The following is a 14,854-nucleotide window of genomic DNA, read 5'->3' on the forward strand; positions in this document are numbered from 1 at the left end:
TGTAAAATCTCCATCCTTGGAAGTGCTCAACACTGAGCCACCTGAGCTAACTTTCAAACTGAATTTAATTTTGAAGTTGGTCCTGCTTTGAATGGGGGGATGGGCCAGATGAACTCCAGAGGTCCAACCCACACTGGCACTCTTGGGTTTGTTCTTTTTCCCTTCACTCTTTCTCTGATAACACTGGGTTTAAAAGAGAGAAAGGGTCTTCGAGGTTTGCTGCAGTTTCCTGTGTCTAGTCATGCAAGACCATGGAGCTCTATGATAATGTCCATGTCCCACAAGTCCCATGATCTAAACATTTACCTTGCTGGCTCCACCAGCAAGGCAAACATTTAAACCATGGGATTGTGGGACTTGGTCATTATGCATGACTGTCAGGACATGATCCATTTTAATGAGGTGCAATTGTTTCTGGCACACTCAGACTGAAGAAAGAAAAATTATAGGTCATGGTTTTGGATTAATATTCCTATCAGGTGTGTAGATTCCATTTCCTCATCACAGCTTTTGCATTAGAATATGGTTTTCTGCACACCCATCTTACTCGTGCCTGTCACTTGCGTTCCCTTGCATTTAATTGGAGGCAGTAGCAGCATAAATGGAACAATCCAATTAATTGGGATGACTTGCATTGCACTGCTTATTGAACAATGCACCTTTGTGTCTTGGAGCCCAATAAAGCAGAAAGGAAAAATACATCACAAGTGTAGAGGTAGGTACATTTGTCTGAATTTATGATTTAATTTACCCCAGTAAATAAACATGTCCACCAGCTCTGAATAATCAAGTTCCCCCTTCAACAAGAAAAGCAAAACAGTCCATAAAGGCCAGAGTTGGTTGATTGGAATCACCAACCTTGCTCCATTCCCACAAATGAGATGCAAATCTATTTCCAGGGAGGAGCAGCTCTGCAATGTCTGCTGGTGCTGGTTCTGGCTCTGGAGTGGGGCTGTTTCTTGTCAGTGCAAGGTGAGGGAGACACGGGCAATCTGAGCTTCAGCCTTGTTACAGTTTTGCAGGGCTTGGGCTTGGTAGAGGTCTTAGGTTTCATTATTATCCTCATAAATTAAGGAATTGCTGTTATTATATGGCTTCACCTAGGGCTGAGTGTGAGGTGGAGGAAGAGCACAATAGGAAAGACATTGTGTTTTAAATCAGCTGGATGTTTTCCAGTGTCTCCCCTCAGTGTTCATCCACCTGGAACACCCAATTTCACCAAAACTGGGTAGAAACTCTCCAGGGGCTGCCTCTGTTGGCCCAAAGCAGAGTGGAGAGCACATCAGATTATCTTTACAGAATGTGTTAAGTCACCTTCCTATCCCACCAAACGCTGACAGGAAAGCAGGAGGATTGAACTTCTTTGGCAGAAAATTCACAGGCAGAGGTCTGCAGGACTCTGCGTAACACAGCCTCCTCAAAAGACACTGGATCTTGTTATAGTGCCCATCCCACTTGGCCCCTCTGAGACCCCAGGGCAGAGGCAGAGCTCCACCAGACCCACCCTCTTTTGGGGTACAGCTCTGAAGAGACACAGGAGATACAGACTGCCCTGCAAGGAGGAGCAGAGAAGCTACATCTGTAGTTCATTCCTCAAGCACAAAGGCATAGCAATACCTGCCACCTCCCTGCCATTTTTCTTTCTGTGTTGCATTGTAACTGTGTTGTCTTTGGCCTGGGATTAGTAAAACCTTGAGACGTTGAGTAAGTAAATTGGTATTTAATAAGACACAATTAAATGGGCTCATCAGATCAGGGCTGTCCCCATTTTGGCAAAGCTCACACCAAAAGCGTAGGAGCTGAGGTAGTTCACACTGCCTGGAGGAGGAGACACTGCAAGAACTTGGAAACTATCTCTTCTCTTTTCACATTTTGCTTAGTGGTGAGCAGGCAGCACCATCTATAAACACAGCACAGGGCATCCCCCCAAGGAAACCTGCTGAACCACAGTCCTGAACCCCGGATAATCTGTTCTCATCTCCGACTGACAGACCCAACAGGAATTTCTTCCTGTCTTGTGAAGGGCTGTGGGTGACAGATTTGGCGCAGAAAGATTTGACTTTTTTTGGCTGAGTATTTGTGTATTTTTAGGCTGAAATGTCCTTATGAAACCAGCTGGAGCTGGCAGGCTGCCACCAAGGGTTGAGGTTGGTTTTTTTTATTCCGTTCAGTTTGTTTTTTCACTGCTGCCCCTCTTGCTGGCTGCAGCCTCCCTCTCCCACCAGCTCTGCCCTTCCACAGGCAGCACTCACACCCTAAAGTGAGCCCCTCTCTGTGTCTCCTACCTTTCACCCCAACCTCCTCATCACACTGGGGTGTGGCAATGCTGGGATGCAGCTTCACAGCCAGGGAGTCCAGACTCTCCTGGGAACTCGCAACCTCTGCTCCTCCTCCCCTGCAAAGCCAAGAAATCCAAGCTTCCCTCTCCCTTTCTGCACCCTGAGGTTTGACGTACCATGCACCCCCAGCTCCACCATCACACCCTGCCCTGCAAGACAAACAGCATCACTCACACAGGCTGGGGGCAGGAGATGGGGCACCTCCTGAGGGGTACATCAGAGAGGCTCTCAAGGTAACTATTGCTCCTAGAAGCTCCTCAGGGAATTGGATAGCTCTAGCGAGGGATTTGTCCCCCCGTGTGTGTGATTCCTGCTTTATGCCAGCTAGGCAGCACCCAGCTCTGCGCACCGGGGGCTCTGAGCCCTGTCCCCCAGCAACGCGTGTGACCACGTGGGGACCATCCGGCTGCTCTCAGCCCCCTGATTCTGCAGTGTGTCTGCAGGAAAATCTGTCAGGAGACCACCATGCTGAGGCTCTTCACACGGCTGGCGTCTGGCACCATCTGTGAGGCTTGGGAGGTGAGCGTGGCGGTGGCATGTGGTTTCCCAATGTATTTGCTATCCGTTTGAAATCCTTAAATGGCAAAGCATGGCAGGAATGCAGGGATTTCTTTGTAGCCAGGCTCCACGATGGAGCAAGCTGCCTTCCATACAGATCTGCAGGCACCAGTGGTGAGATGCTGCACAGCTGCCTGTGCCCCCCCTCCCCAAGTCCTTTCCCACAAATCCTCCCAGTTTGTAAGGAATAGTTGAAAAAGGACTTTGCTGCAGTCCAGGGAGCATGTAGCAGCACATTGGGAACTCTGGGGCAGAGCTGCCTGTACCAGCCATGGGGTGAACAGTCCAGGAGGAGCCACTCCAGCCTAGGACAAGCCCTGCCAAGCAGGATTAACCCTGTGTGCTCAGGATGCAGTTATCTTCCTTTCCCCTCCTTCACAGTTTCTGATTCCTCTTTGCATCATCCCATTCCCCATCCTGTGCCCTGCTCAGGGCTCTGACACCACTGTGTCAGAGTGGTGCAATTCATCAGGCCCCATCTCCACGCAGGAGAGCTCCAAAAGCTTTTGAGTGACTGCTAGAGGTGTGCAGCTGCTGCCACTCACTCTCCCCACCCCCTCCTGGGGACCAGACAGTGCACACACACTCACCCTTCCCACTAGAAGAATGCAGCATCCCCATCCTCAGGTCAGGAGTTTTATCCAAAATCCAACTTCAAGGTTAGGAGTTAAATCCAAAACCAATCACAAGCTTAGCTAAAACTCCCTGTTTTTCAAAATATAGTAAGAAAACCATTGGAAAATTGCTTTTATCCGCTGCTTCCTAAACCCTCTGGCTTGTACTTTAAAGCCTTTTGTCTGTGAACAGGAGAGCTGGAAAGCCCCCTTTTATTTCCTTAAGCAAACAGCCCATCTAATATCCAGCCTTGAGGGGCTTCAGAGAACAAAAATGAAGGGGAAAAAAAACCGAGGATGTAGCAAACGTTGTGGTGGACTCAGCAATGATGGGTTTGAAGCACCAGATCTGTGCCCATGAAGGGAGGGTGGCACAGCCTCTGTCAGGAAGGCAGAGCTCCCGGGGAGCCCGTGGTGCCTGTGGGCCAGCAGGCTGCAGCTCCTTGTCGCGGTCCCCGCTGGGGACCATAACGCGCTGCTGTTTCTGAGCTGCTGACGCGCGCGGCGGCGGGAGCAGCCGAGGCAGCAGCGGAGCGAGGCCGGAGCTGGTGGGGCTGGGCAGGCACAGCGGGGCAGGGGGGCTGGGGGAGCCCCAGGGCAGCAGAGCCCCAGCACCTGGCCGAGACGGTTCTGCGGGCTAAGGGCACTGATTCTTTCACAGACTAATGGATACAAGAGCTCTAATTAGCCCTGGAGCAAACTTAGTGTCTTGCTTATCCAGGCCATGTGCTGAATGAGCTGCGTTTTGGATGGGAAGAGGGGAAATATGGGGTCCTTTCTCCAGGACTGAGCAGCATGGACTCGTGCTTGGCCATGGCCAGTGCCCTGTGTGTGGTGTGTAAATGGAGTGTCCTGGGAGAACCCTGGCACCGGCGGCATTTAGGCACAAGCTGTGCAGGCGGCAGGGGGGCTGTGCTTTTCCTTTGGGATTTCAGTACAGCCCTGTGGACACCGGCGCTCCCGGGCTGGGTCAGTGCCAGGGGTGGCCTTACTGCCTCCTCCCTCTCTTGGAAACCTGACGAGGGGTTTGTTTGTGCCTGGTTTTCCCCAGAGCACTCACAGATGAGACTCTTGTTGATTTGGGCAGCCACGGCACTGCCCACGTGCCGCTCTACCATACAAACTGGGCACGAGCCCCATCAGAGGGCCTAATACACTGCAGACAGATTTTGGACCTTTTCCTGTATTTTTTTCTTCTTGCCCATGCCACACACTAGTTGGGACTAGCTAGTGCTAGGTTCATATCAGTCCATTCATCCACACCTTTTACACTATTGCAGTGAAAATAACAGAGACTGTCTATGAACTATTGTTTCATCTCCATGTATGTTCCTTGCCTTCAGACCTCTGACATAGCACACAGATCCAAACCCAAAACTTCTGTATTCTCAGTCTACCCAGAAAACCCTGTAACCCCCCCAACCTGCCTCTCCCCCTGCCCAGCTCAGGCTCTCAGGGTACTCCTGCAGGGACTGTGAGGGACAGGCACACACTCACTCCACTTTGTGGGCACAGGCTCAGGGCAGGGTTTCTCAGCTTGTTCATGACAGCAGAAGGAGGCTGGAGAACAGCAGAGTGAACACCCATCCTTGTGCCAAAGTCCACATGCTTACGACCTTCCCCACCTCCAATACATTTAATGCATTTGAATGTTTGAGTGCCTGGAGAAAGGACCTCCTCAAAGGTCCCTGGGCACCCTGAGACTCTCTGGAGACTGAATTTATTGGGGAAAAAAGAGAAGAAATTATTCTGAACCCAGATTTTAGGCAGCATCTACTCCATGCTGCTGGGAGGGGAAAGAGGAGATACAGGGGAGAGGGAAGCCGGGCACAAACTGCACCATGGACACCAAGGAAGTGTCAGCTCTGGTTTTGGTGGTTAGTCCAAGTCATTTGCTGGGGATTTACAATGCACTTTGTGTCATTGTAACCTCTTCCTTGCTGGGCTACACTGTCACCCCAGTGCTGAGCAGCAGGTTTGCTAGGAACACTAGAACTGAAAAGAAATTTAGTGCTCTAGAACTGCATGCCTGGTCCATGAAACACCATGTGAGCAGTCACTGTAGCTCTGAGGCTTTTACAGCAGTTTCAGTGATATAGATCAGAATTTCCCAGTCCCTCGGTATTGCTGTTGGTATGTAAGGTTTGGCAATAGCATAAGAACCATTTCCAAATCCTCCTTCAGGAAAACACCAGCCAGTACATCCTACTGAGCATCATTAATGTCAGTTTAAACATTTGCAGTTAAACAGATCCATGGTCTTGCAGTCCCCAACATGAGAAATACTGCACCAGTGTGCTGCGCAGTGATGCCAAATATGCTAAAGGCAGGAGTAGGAGAAAGAAAGAGACAGAGGTGGCTGATGCTAGTTAGCAGATGCTGAGAGCTGGGAATTGATGATGGAGTCCAGGCAAAAACCTTTGCTCAAATTAAACTAATTTTAAAGCAGCAACTTCACATGAAGAAATCCCGAGAGGACTTTCTCGTTGAACAAAAATGCATAAACAAAGAAATGACACAAATGCAAGAGTTACAAACAAATTCAGGAAAAAAGGCTGCACATTTCTGCTCAAGAGCTCAACTACCTATACCCTGCCCATGGGACCACATGTGGGGATGGAAGTGTCTCTTCCCCCACACATGATAAAGAGCTGAATCTCCTGATCCACGGTCTCGATCCAATCCCACCTGCACCCAGGACTGGCAGTGCAAGGTGTAGGATTAGCACCCTCTCTGAAGTCCCAGCAAAGGTCACCACAGTGTGGGACTCCCTGACTTGTCAGGGCATCCCGTGGTGACAGTGGGGAGCAAATAGCTTTGCTGCATGGAAGGCAAGACCTCCTGTATGAACAGATAACTCACATCAACAGGGAAAGCCTGAGGAAAATTTGGACAAAATCTGGTTTCTTTCTTTACACATGCTACCCTGCCTCCCCTGCCACATGTTCCCAAACCAGCAGTGCCACACTACTCTCCTCTGTGGTTTCAGCTGTGGTCCCCCAGGTGCTCCCTTCGTACCACAGTGTGGCACGTCACGCTGGCTCCCTGCCTGTGCATGCCAGGCCTGGGCACGTGGGGCATGCCTGCTCCATGGCCCTTTTCTCTGCAGTGCTTCTTCTTCTTTTTCCTGACTTATGCCTTAAATCTCATCAGTCCAGTCTTCAGCCCTGGGGACAAGTGGGTCATGCAGTCAGCATGTGAAGAAGACCCCACAAGAAAAATATTTATGGGGATGCAGAGGCGAGGGACAAGCAACAGTGCAGATATGACCCAGATCCATCCTGCAACCTTACCCTGTATGGACCTAAGGAGGCATTCCTGGGATTCAGGAGGTTATTTCTATTTTCACTTTGGAGTGGGAGCCAAAAAACCTCTGTATTTTGAGAAGCTTCAAACATTGATTGGATACGGCTGATCCTACCATCAGCTGGTGCAGTGCCACCAGATGAATAAATCTTGCATGCATCTGTAATTACTGCTTAGCTTGTGTTTAAGTGCTGTGTCATTGATCTGCAGAACTCATCAAAATCCATAAGGGAATGCATGAAATTATATTGGATGGAGCAGAAAGGTACATGACAACATCCATTTTCAGCCTTGTTTGTTCGCCAAAAAAAAAAGGAAGAAAGCATGTATTTATCTCCATTCAAATTCTTGGCTTAACTTGTGATTCAGTCATCAATTGTAACATTGTTTTATCAGCTGCTCTTTATGTAGGGAATATATTTCTTTCTTGTAGTGGGCCTTAATAAAATACATTCAGTTTCTTCCGGCCTTGCAGTACCTGCCCCTAAGTAGGCAAAATCTCTCTTAAAAGCATGGAAGAATATTGCTTGAGGTTTATAAACTCCATATGGAAAGTTCTGGTGGTCAAAGCTTCTGACTGCATTTTAGGGAATCCAAAGTGATTTCCAGGTGCCACCACAGATTTCCCATTGTGTCCTCAGGCAAATCATCTATCCCCTTAATACCTCTATTCCTCCTAAAGCAAGTATGATTAACAGTATTTCCCTGCTCCAGTGGGAGGCTGGGAGGACACATCAATCCTTCTCAGCAAGAGCTGAGGTGCAGCAGGGAGCAGGGGCGATGCTTTGCTCACCAGCCATCTGCTCGAGGTGCTCTCCTCCCCTCCTGCAGCCAAGACAAAGCACACCAAAGGCATTTATTGGGAATAAAGCCCACCGTGTCTGGAAGAACTGATGTTTTCCAGACCTAACACTTCTCTGGCCCAGCTCCATCCTCCACTGGAAATGAAGTGCTCTTGGGTCAATTCAAACTTCTCCCAGAAGCAGGGAGGAACTCCTGCTCCGCCCAGCTGGCTTACTGCAGCACCTTGGCCCGTGGCTTGCTTCCCAGGAGATGTGGCCACTGACAGGTCCGTGGGCAGGCAGCAGAGGCTGCTTCTGGCAGGGACAGGTCCCCAGGGCACAGAGAAAAGTCTGCACAAGCTCAAGTGCAGACAGCTTTTCCCAGCCCTGTGGAGGGACATGCCTCTGAGGTGGTGTCCTCAGCTCATCTCCCACAGAGCCACAGCACCTTTGTGGCTAGGCTGTCCCATACGGAGTATCCCAAATCCGTTTTGTCATGCAAATGTCCCTGATGCATCTTGAGCTGAGCACAGGGATCAGTCCACTCCTGCAGAAGCCTGAGAGCAACCCAAACCCTTGTCTGGAGGACTGCAGGAGTCTAATGCCAGGAGTGGGTGTGTGGCGACAGAAGACTGTAGTAATAGACCTCTGAGGTTGCTTGTGCCAATAAAAGAGGGAGAAAGGAAAAATGAGGGGCCAGCAGGTGAGAGCCATTCCTGGTGAGAACAATCGAGCTGTGTTGATATACTGTAAACAATCTTCTCTTGACAACGATTCAGTTGAACATATTCTAAAGGGATGAGAAACTCCATGAATTTTCCCTTACGTGTCTCTGCTTCTGGATCCGGCCTGGATTGAAACCAAAATGCTGCAATACCACAAGCAAAGCTGTTCTCGAAGGAGCCTCAGCCTGACAGCTGCTGAGAAGGACCAGAAAGTCCATTTGCGTAGCACAGATTTTACACGCCCGAGAGATCTACCTATGTCTGGGATAACTAAGATATTTTTAGCGTGCAGCCAGGGGTAAAATTTCCAGGTTTTGCTTTTGCTACCTATGAGTCACATCTGCCCATGGCAGAGCACTGGCTAATTTTGGTACGCATGGTTTTTGGCAGGGATGCTTAAATGTCATTTGAAAGCAGAAATCCCCATAGCTTGCTAATAGATCAGGAAAATGGACAGATGAGAAGATCCAGAGATATGATTCCCAGTCCATCACCAGCAACACATCTTCCTCAGCAGGGTGAGTGGATAAATGGGGCCCCTGATTGAAGTCAGCTCCCAACAGACCCACCCCACTCCTCATAACTGCACCATCATCCAGCCATGGACATCCTCCAGCTACCTGATACAAGAGCACAGATCTCATTAAGCGATGCTTTCCTTTGCAGCATTAGCTCTAAATCCCTCACCGGTGCTATCCCTGCTGCAGACAGACACCAAGCACTACAAAACACTGCAGCTATATCTAATTCTTTTCTTCCAGCTTGGAAATGGAGATGCTAATGTTACTTCACCAACAAGTGTGTAAATAGTCCCAGGCCTTTGTGCACACCCCAATGACTATCTCTGGCCAGCGGCTGATCAAAAGGTTAAAGTCTGTGGGACTGGTTTCATCTGTGGTCCCAGCTGTCTGCTTTCCAGGGCTGCAGTAATTCTGAGTAATTAGCTCATTTGGCCTTGGGGCCAAATTGAATGTTTGCTGTCTAATGCAAGGAGCACTGGGGCAAGCAATCCTTCGTGCCTGTGCTGGTGTGCTCACTGGGGGCTGTGCATGCAGCAAATTGGGTTAGTTGATGTCTCTCCCCTGTTTGGGCTCAGCAGATGCTTGTGAATGCACGAGGGGCCCTGCTGCAGCACGGGGCCTGCATTCTCTGAGCAAGACTCCTTTCCAGAACATACCCTTCATTATCCCAAACTCCCTGGGGCTTATTTTTAGCCCCTCCTTTTCTTTCCTTTCTTCTTTTTGCAGTATAGAAAACCATCAGCTCCACTGTCAGCCAGCTTATAACAGCAGTCCTGGAGAAAATTAAAAAAGCTTCAAACCCACTGACTCTGTTGCATAAAGGTTTAGGCACAGATCCTGCTCACTTCCAGGGTTCCAAGTCCCACCATTCCTCATCGCTTTTCCAGCTCAGCTACTGTCCTTCAGAGCTGGGTGTCAGAAGGAAGCAGAGCCTTATGTAAAGCAGGAGCAAGGCTGGAGCTTTGAGCTTTCCTCTGCTGCAGCCAAAGTTCAATCAGTGCTGTGCAGAGAACACCTGTGTGCAGGGCCACCAGGAGAGAAGACCTTGCACAGCCTGAGCCATGCGTCATCCTGGGCTTATGCAGAGCCACTGGACAGACACAGCCAGCCCCATCAAAATCCTCTGCTTATAAAACAAAGGCAAAGGTGCCTTATGGTCAGCAGCTCCATGCTAAACAACAGTTTAAATCACAGACTTTATATAAAACAGTGGCATTGCCCAGATGAGGACACTGCTAAAAGGCATCACAGCACTGCTGGTGGACTGTGGTCACCGTATTGGACCTGGTGTTACATTGCCTGGTTCTCCAAATAGCATCAGATGGAGTGACCGTAAAACAGATGGTCACTTGTAGAACAAGGCACCTATGGATCTCTCCTTTCTCCATCTCAGAAAGGATGTGGGACATGAGGAAAACCCCTTTCTATGTGACAAAGGGCTCCAAAGTGCTTCCATGAAGTAACGTCTTGGTAGCAGAGTAAAGATGCTGCACAGTGGATGTTGTGGAGGTCTCAGAGATGTCTACAGAGAAACAAGTGAGAGATAGGGAAGAGAGAGAGGACAGCTGTTCCCATTCAAAAATTAACAAAGTTAAACTCTGACACGGCAGTTTAAAAACCGGAAAAAGGCAGTTTGTTCACAGACAGGGTAGCTGAGCTTGGAAATTCCTTGCTGCAGATGTGGTTGTTAGAAGCTTAAATTGCTGCAAAAAGTGCCTAGACAAATTTCTGGAAGAAAAATCATTGAGGGATAATAAATATAAAGATATCATGCTTCTGTTTGAAACTCTGTTATCCATATGAACTACTGGAGGCTGGGAAAGCTGAATACTGCATGCTTGCCCTCTATTCGTACTTTTCTCTTAACATCTGCTCTTGGACACTAGCTAGGCTAGGTGAGTCATTGATCTGACCCAGACACATTGTTTTTCTCTTTTGTAAGGGCTCTGATATGTCAAAAAATATCTTTTTAACCCCCTCTTGATGACATCCCACCCAATTTCCAAGCTTCAATGCAGAAAGACAAGCCCACATCTCCTTTCCCAGGGCCCCTCCAAAATCCTTTCTAGGGAAGTTTTTCATGCTTGCTTTTCCTCTAAAACCCACCTCACCCCCATCACTGTGATCACAAACTCAAACCATAGCACAGTGGCCTTTAATTCCAGCAGTAAGGAGCAGAGACATGGCCAGAGCTGACCTCCTGTGAGTAAAGCCAGCCAGCACTTGCACCTGAAGACCCCTCATGTCCTCAAGTACCTTTGTTACACAGCTGCAATTTAGTGACTCTTCTCATCCACATGTGATGCTAAAAATTATTCTGGATCCAGTCATGCCTTGGAAAACTGCAAGTCTAACTAGGACAGCTAAACGCCAACCTGTTTTTATTCATTCCTCCTGCCTATCATTAGTATTAATATCAACTTGTCAAGTTGATCTTGATGTACAAGCCCTGTACAGCCTTGCTTCAGTGCAGGGCCAAAAACATTAAAAATGCATCACAACGCGGCATCTTTTTTGTCAAGATTTGGCACCTTCCTTTAATAGCAGGGATCATCCTCCTCACTCCCCAGAGATGAGTAATGAAAACCCATGGCATCCAGCAAGGTTCTTTCAGGAAAGTAACCCCAGTAATCCCTGAGCCTGGTGACCATCACTCTAGCAGCCTGCAAGAAGCAGGCACCAGAAGTGACATCTCACTTGGATGGATTAAGTTAGGGGAAGGAAGTTGGGGAGTTTTCATGCCGGCATCTCATCTGGTTGGATGTGAAATGAGATTTATCATTAGGAGCAGCAGCAAGATAGCAGGGCTTGCCATGTAATTCATATGATTGTCATGGAGGCAGGACTGGCTGATGGAGGAGCAGAGCCAGAAACACTAAACACATTACCAAAGTCCAGGAGCAAATTCCCAAGACCTTCCTTCTCTAAGCTGGACTGAGAAAACACCAGACAATGTTCTTGCTCTCAGATGAATTACTCGTATTACTACGGTCTTTTCCCTGCCTGCCATAACCCACATGGAAATGCCTCAGGAACAGTGTGTACCACCTTCTGGCTTTTGCTAGGGGGAGAGGAGGGCTCTGCACAGTCTCTGCCCTCTGACAGGATTGACTCTTGAAGGGACACCATGCCACTGCTTGGCAACATTTCAAGCTTTTCATAAGTGATGATTATTTAAGACACCTGTGACATCATCTCTATGTGTGCTGGATTCTGAGAGTGGGCTGTGCTTGATTTTCCCCTTTCCCTCAAATATAACAGCAGATCTGACTGGACATAGGGTCTGCAGAAAAAACACTGTGGTTCCATGACCTCTGGGTACTTGCCCAGCACCAGCTGCCCTGGGCAGCCTAACCAAACTGTATCACACCTTCAGGCAGCAGTGCCTACATGGCTTTGCTCTTTGGTAGGAGATAATTACAAGAGTTACTTGTTACAGAGTTTACTCTGCTGTTGTAGAGCCAGTACTGACACTCCCTAAATCCAGAGCTTATCCTCTGTATCCTTACTCTACGGTCACTAAATATTAAATTGTTTTAATGCTAAATACACATTGAATTGTGTATTCATCATTGAAAGAAAGTAAGAAGATAAGGTGGAAGACAAGATCAGATACAGGCAACCTTCCATCCATGAGCAAGGAAGGAGTGCTCAGATAGAGCCATCTCTACATAATCATTTAGATGAGATGGAACCTGCTTATGACAACCTTGATTAAAAACTCAGCATTTGCCAGGACACAGTGTTGGAGCTGCCCCTTGAGTGCCTCAGCACACAGAGTCCAAAACAGCCCAGCAGTGACTCAGCTGCATGCGTTGACAAATGGGGATCTGCTTCCTCATCAAATACAACACAAGCCAACAAATCGAGGCTGGGGTATCCCATGCACACATGGCCTTTCCTTCACAGACACATGGCCAGAACTCAGGACAGCTGGGATAGAGGAGCCACTGGGAAGATGCTGTTGTCTCCAGGCTTGCTCCTGGAGCTGAAGCTCCAACTCCCACTCCCTGCAGACCTGCCCCAGATCAGAACCCAGCTGTGGCTGCTGCTGCACCGCAGCTCTTTGAGCTCTGAGGATGTGAGCATGGCATCAACACAGTGTGAGCACCTTGGGTGTGCACAGGGACAGCTGCATGATGCAAAAAGACTGCCAAGGTTTCACCCTCAAGGCAAGAAAAACCCACCAGATGTTTAACCATCTGACTGCCTTTAAGCTCAATAGACGTGAATGTCCGTCTGTGTAAGCTTTGCCGCAGGTATCCAGCCTTGACCACAGCCTGCAACCTCAGCTGCACTTCTTCATCCAAGAAAGCAGCCAGTGGAGCTTTTGGCATAGGCCAAGTGCTGGGAGAAGGTTCCCATGGTAGCCGAGAGCCTGAGGAGGGGTCCCTGTGCACGCGCTGCACGTAGGCTGCTGCCGCTGAGCCACTCCCATGGGACACCTGGACAAAAGTTCCTTTTCTCCATGCAGTGTCTCTGGCACCAACAGTGCTGCTACCAGATGCTTTTGGAAACAGCAAATGAAGGGGCAACACTACTGTGTATAGCTATTCACTGTCAACTAGCCAGTACAGAGCTCCTGCCTTTCTTAGCCTCTGTTCAATGATCTCCTCTCCCTGTATTTGTGAATTGCCATTTCCTCTGCATTTTGCTTTTAGCAGCATAAAAGAGTTGGGCTTCACCTCCCTGAGCATGGTATACGGAGTGACTCAGAAACCTGCAATCTGCTTCAAAACAAAGCATTTCAAATAAAAGATATAGGCAGTAATGGAGCTACTCAGCTCAGGAGCAGAAATGCTAGAGGGTTACTCATGTACTCACAAATCTTCTAACCTTCCTTCAGCTTTTTTTAACCCCTGCAAACCCGGGGCAAGGCAGGCTGCCAGTAAGAGCTGATGTGTCATTTCAGATATGCTTCCACTCCAGCGTGCAAACCCTGGAGCTGGGAAGTGGAAGAGCTTGGATGCCAGCACCGATGACGTGGAAGGGGGAGCCAAGCTCTCACTTCACGGCCTCCAAAGTGCTCTTATTTCTGCTGGTTAAACAGATGCCAGCATCTGAGGGGATTATGTGTCATAGAGCCTGTTGGCTGTGACAACTAATTATCTCTCACAACAGTTTGGCCTTGAGATTTTCAGCTCAAAGGGCATACCAGCAGTGCTGCCATCCAGCACCATGTGTAGCAATTTGTCCTCACTTGGGTTTCCCTGTTCCCAAAGAGGTGGCACCCCTGAAGTACACTGTTCTCCCCCAGCTCAGGCTCATACCATCAGGTCCTTCCAAGCAGCACAGGCAGGGAGCACTAGCACTCGAGTGAAACCTTAGAGGTGCTTCCAGCAGGAACTGCAGAGAACAAGCAGCAGCTAAAATCAGCTCAGCATCCAAACAGCAGTCTGGCTGCTCCTCCCATTCCCACAGCTGGGTGGTAGTGTGGCAGCCATGCCTTGGCACACTCCTCCAGCTGAGCTTCACAGGCTGCACGCACCAACAGGGTCCAGCTCAGCTGCAGCCAAGTGCAGGGGGCAAAATATCTGCCACAGCCCGAGTCCCTTTCTAGAGGAGAGCAGCCAAAGATGTAAACAGCTTTGGAACGCAGCCTCAAAACCAGCACTGAAAATGTTTTATAACTTCATATAAATTGATGTCTGACCCCCATCAAGACTCCCAGGAACAGATGAAAAGCAGACCTAGACAACTGAAAGAATTTAAGTCATTGAGAAACCGAGTGCTGGAAAAGACTAGAGATGAGGAAAGAGATGGAGAGAGGAGTTAACAGAAAAGGCAAAGGGTGTATTGGCAAGCAGGTATTGGAGCTGGGGTGCCCAGCAGCCCGGCTGGAGGCACTGGTGTGGGATTGATATCAAGGCTCTAGACTTGCAGAGCTCAGCTCCCCTGCATCCAGAAAAGGCTGAGTACTGGGGGTACTGAGTATTCTTCTGCCAAGCACCAGTTAAGCACTGGGAAGCAGGTGCTAGAGGGCGCCCACCCAATGTTCCAATGGAGATA

General features: G+C 48.9%; 1 protein-coding gene across 2 annotated transcripts in view; it reads left to right on the forward strand.

The window, feature by feature from the left end:
* The window catches only part of GNAO1 (G protein subunit alpha o1), a 141,806-nt gene that overhangs the window by 97,929 nt on the left and 29,023 nt on the right, over nucleotides 1–14,854 (forward strand). The window lies entirely within an intron of this gene.

The sequence above is a fragment of the Vidua macroura genome, chromosome 11 (assembly GCF_024509145.1).
Source record: "Vidua macroura isolate BioBank_ID:100142 chromosome 11, ASM2450914v1, whole genome shotgun sequence".
Lineage (NCBI taxonomy): Eukaryota > Metazoa > Chordata > Aves > Passeriformes > Viduidae > Vidua > Vidua macroura.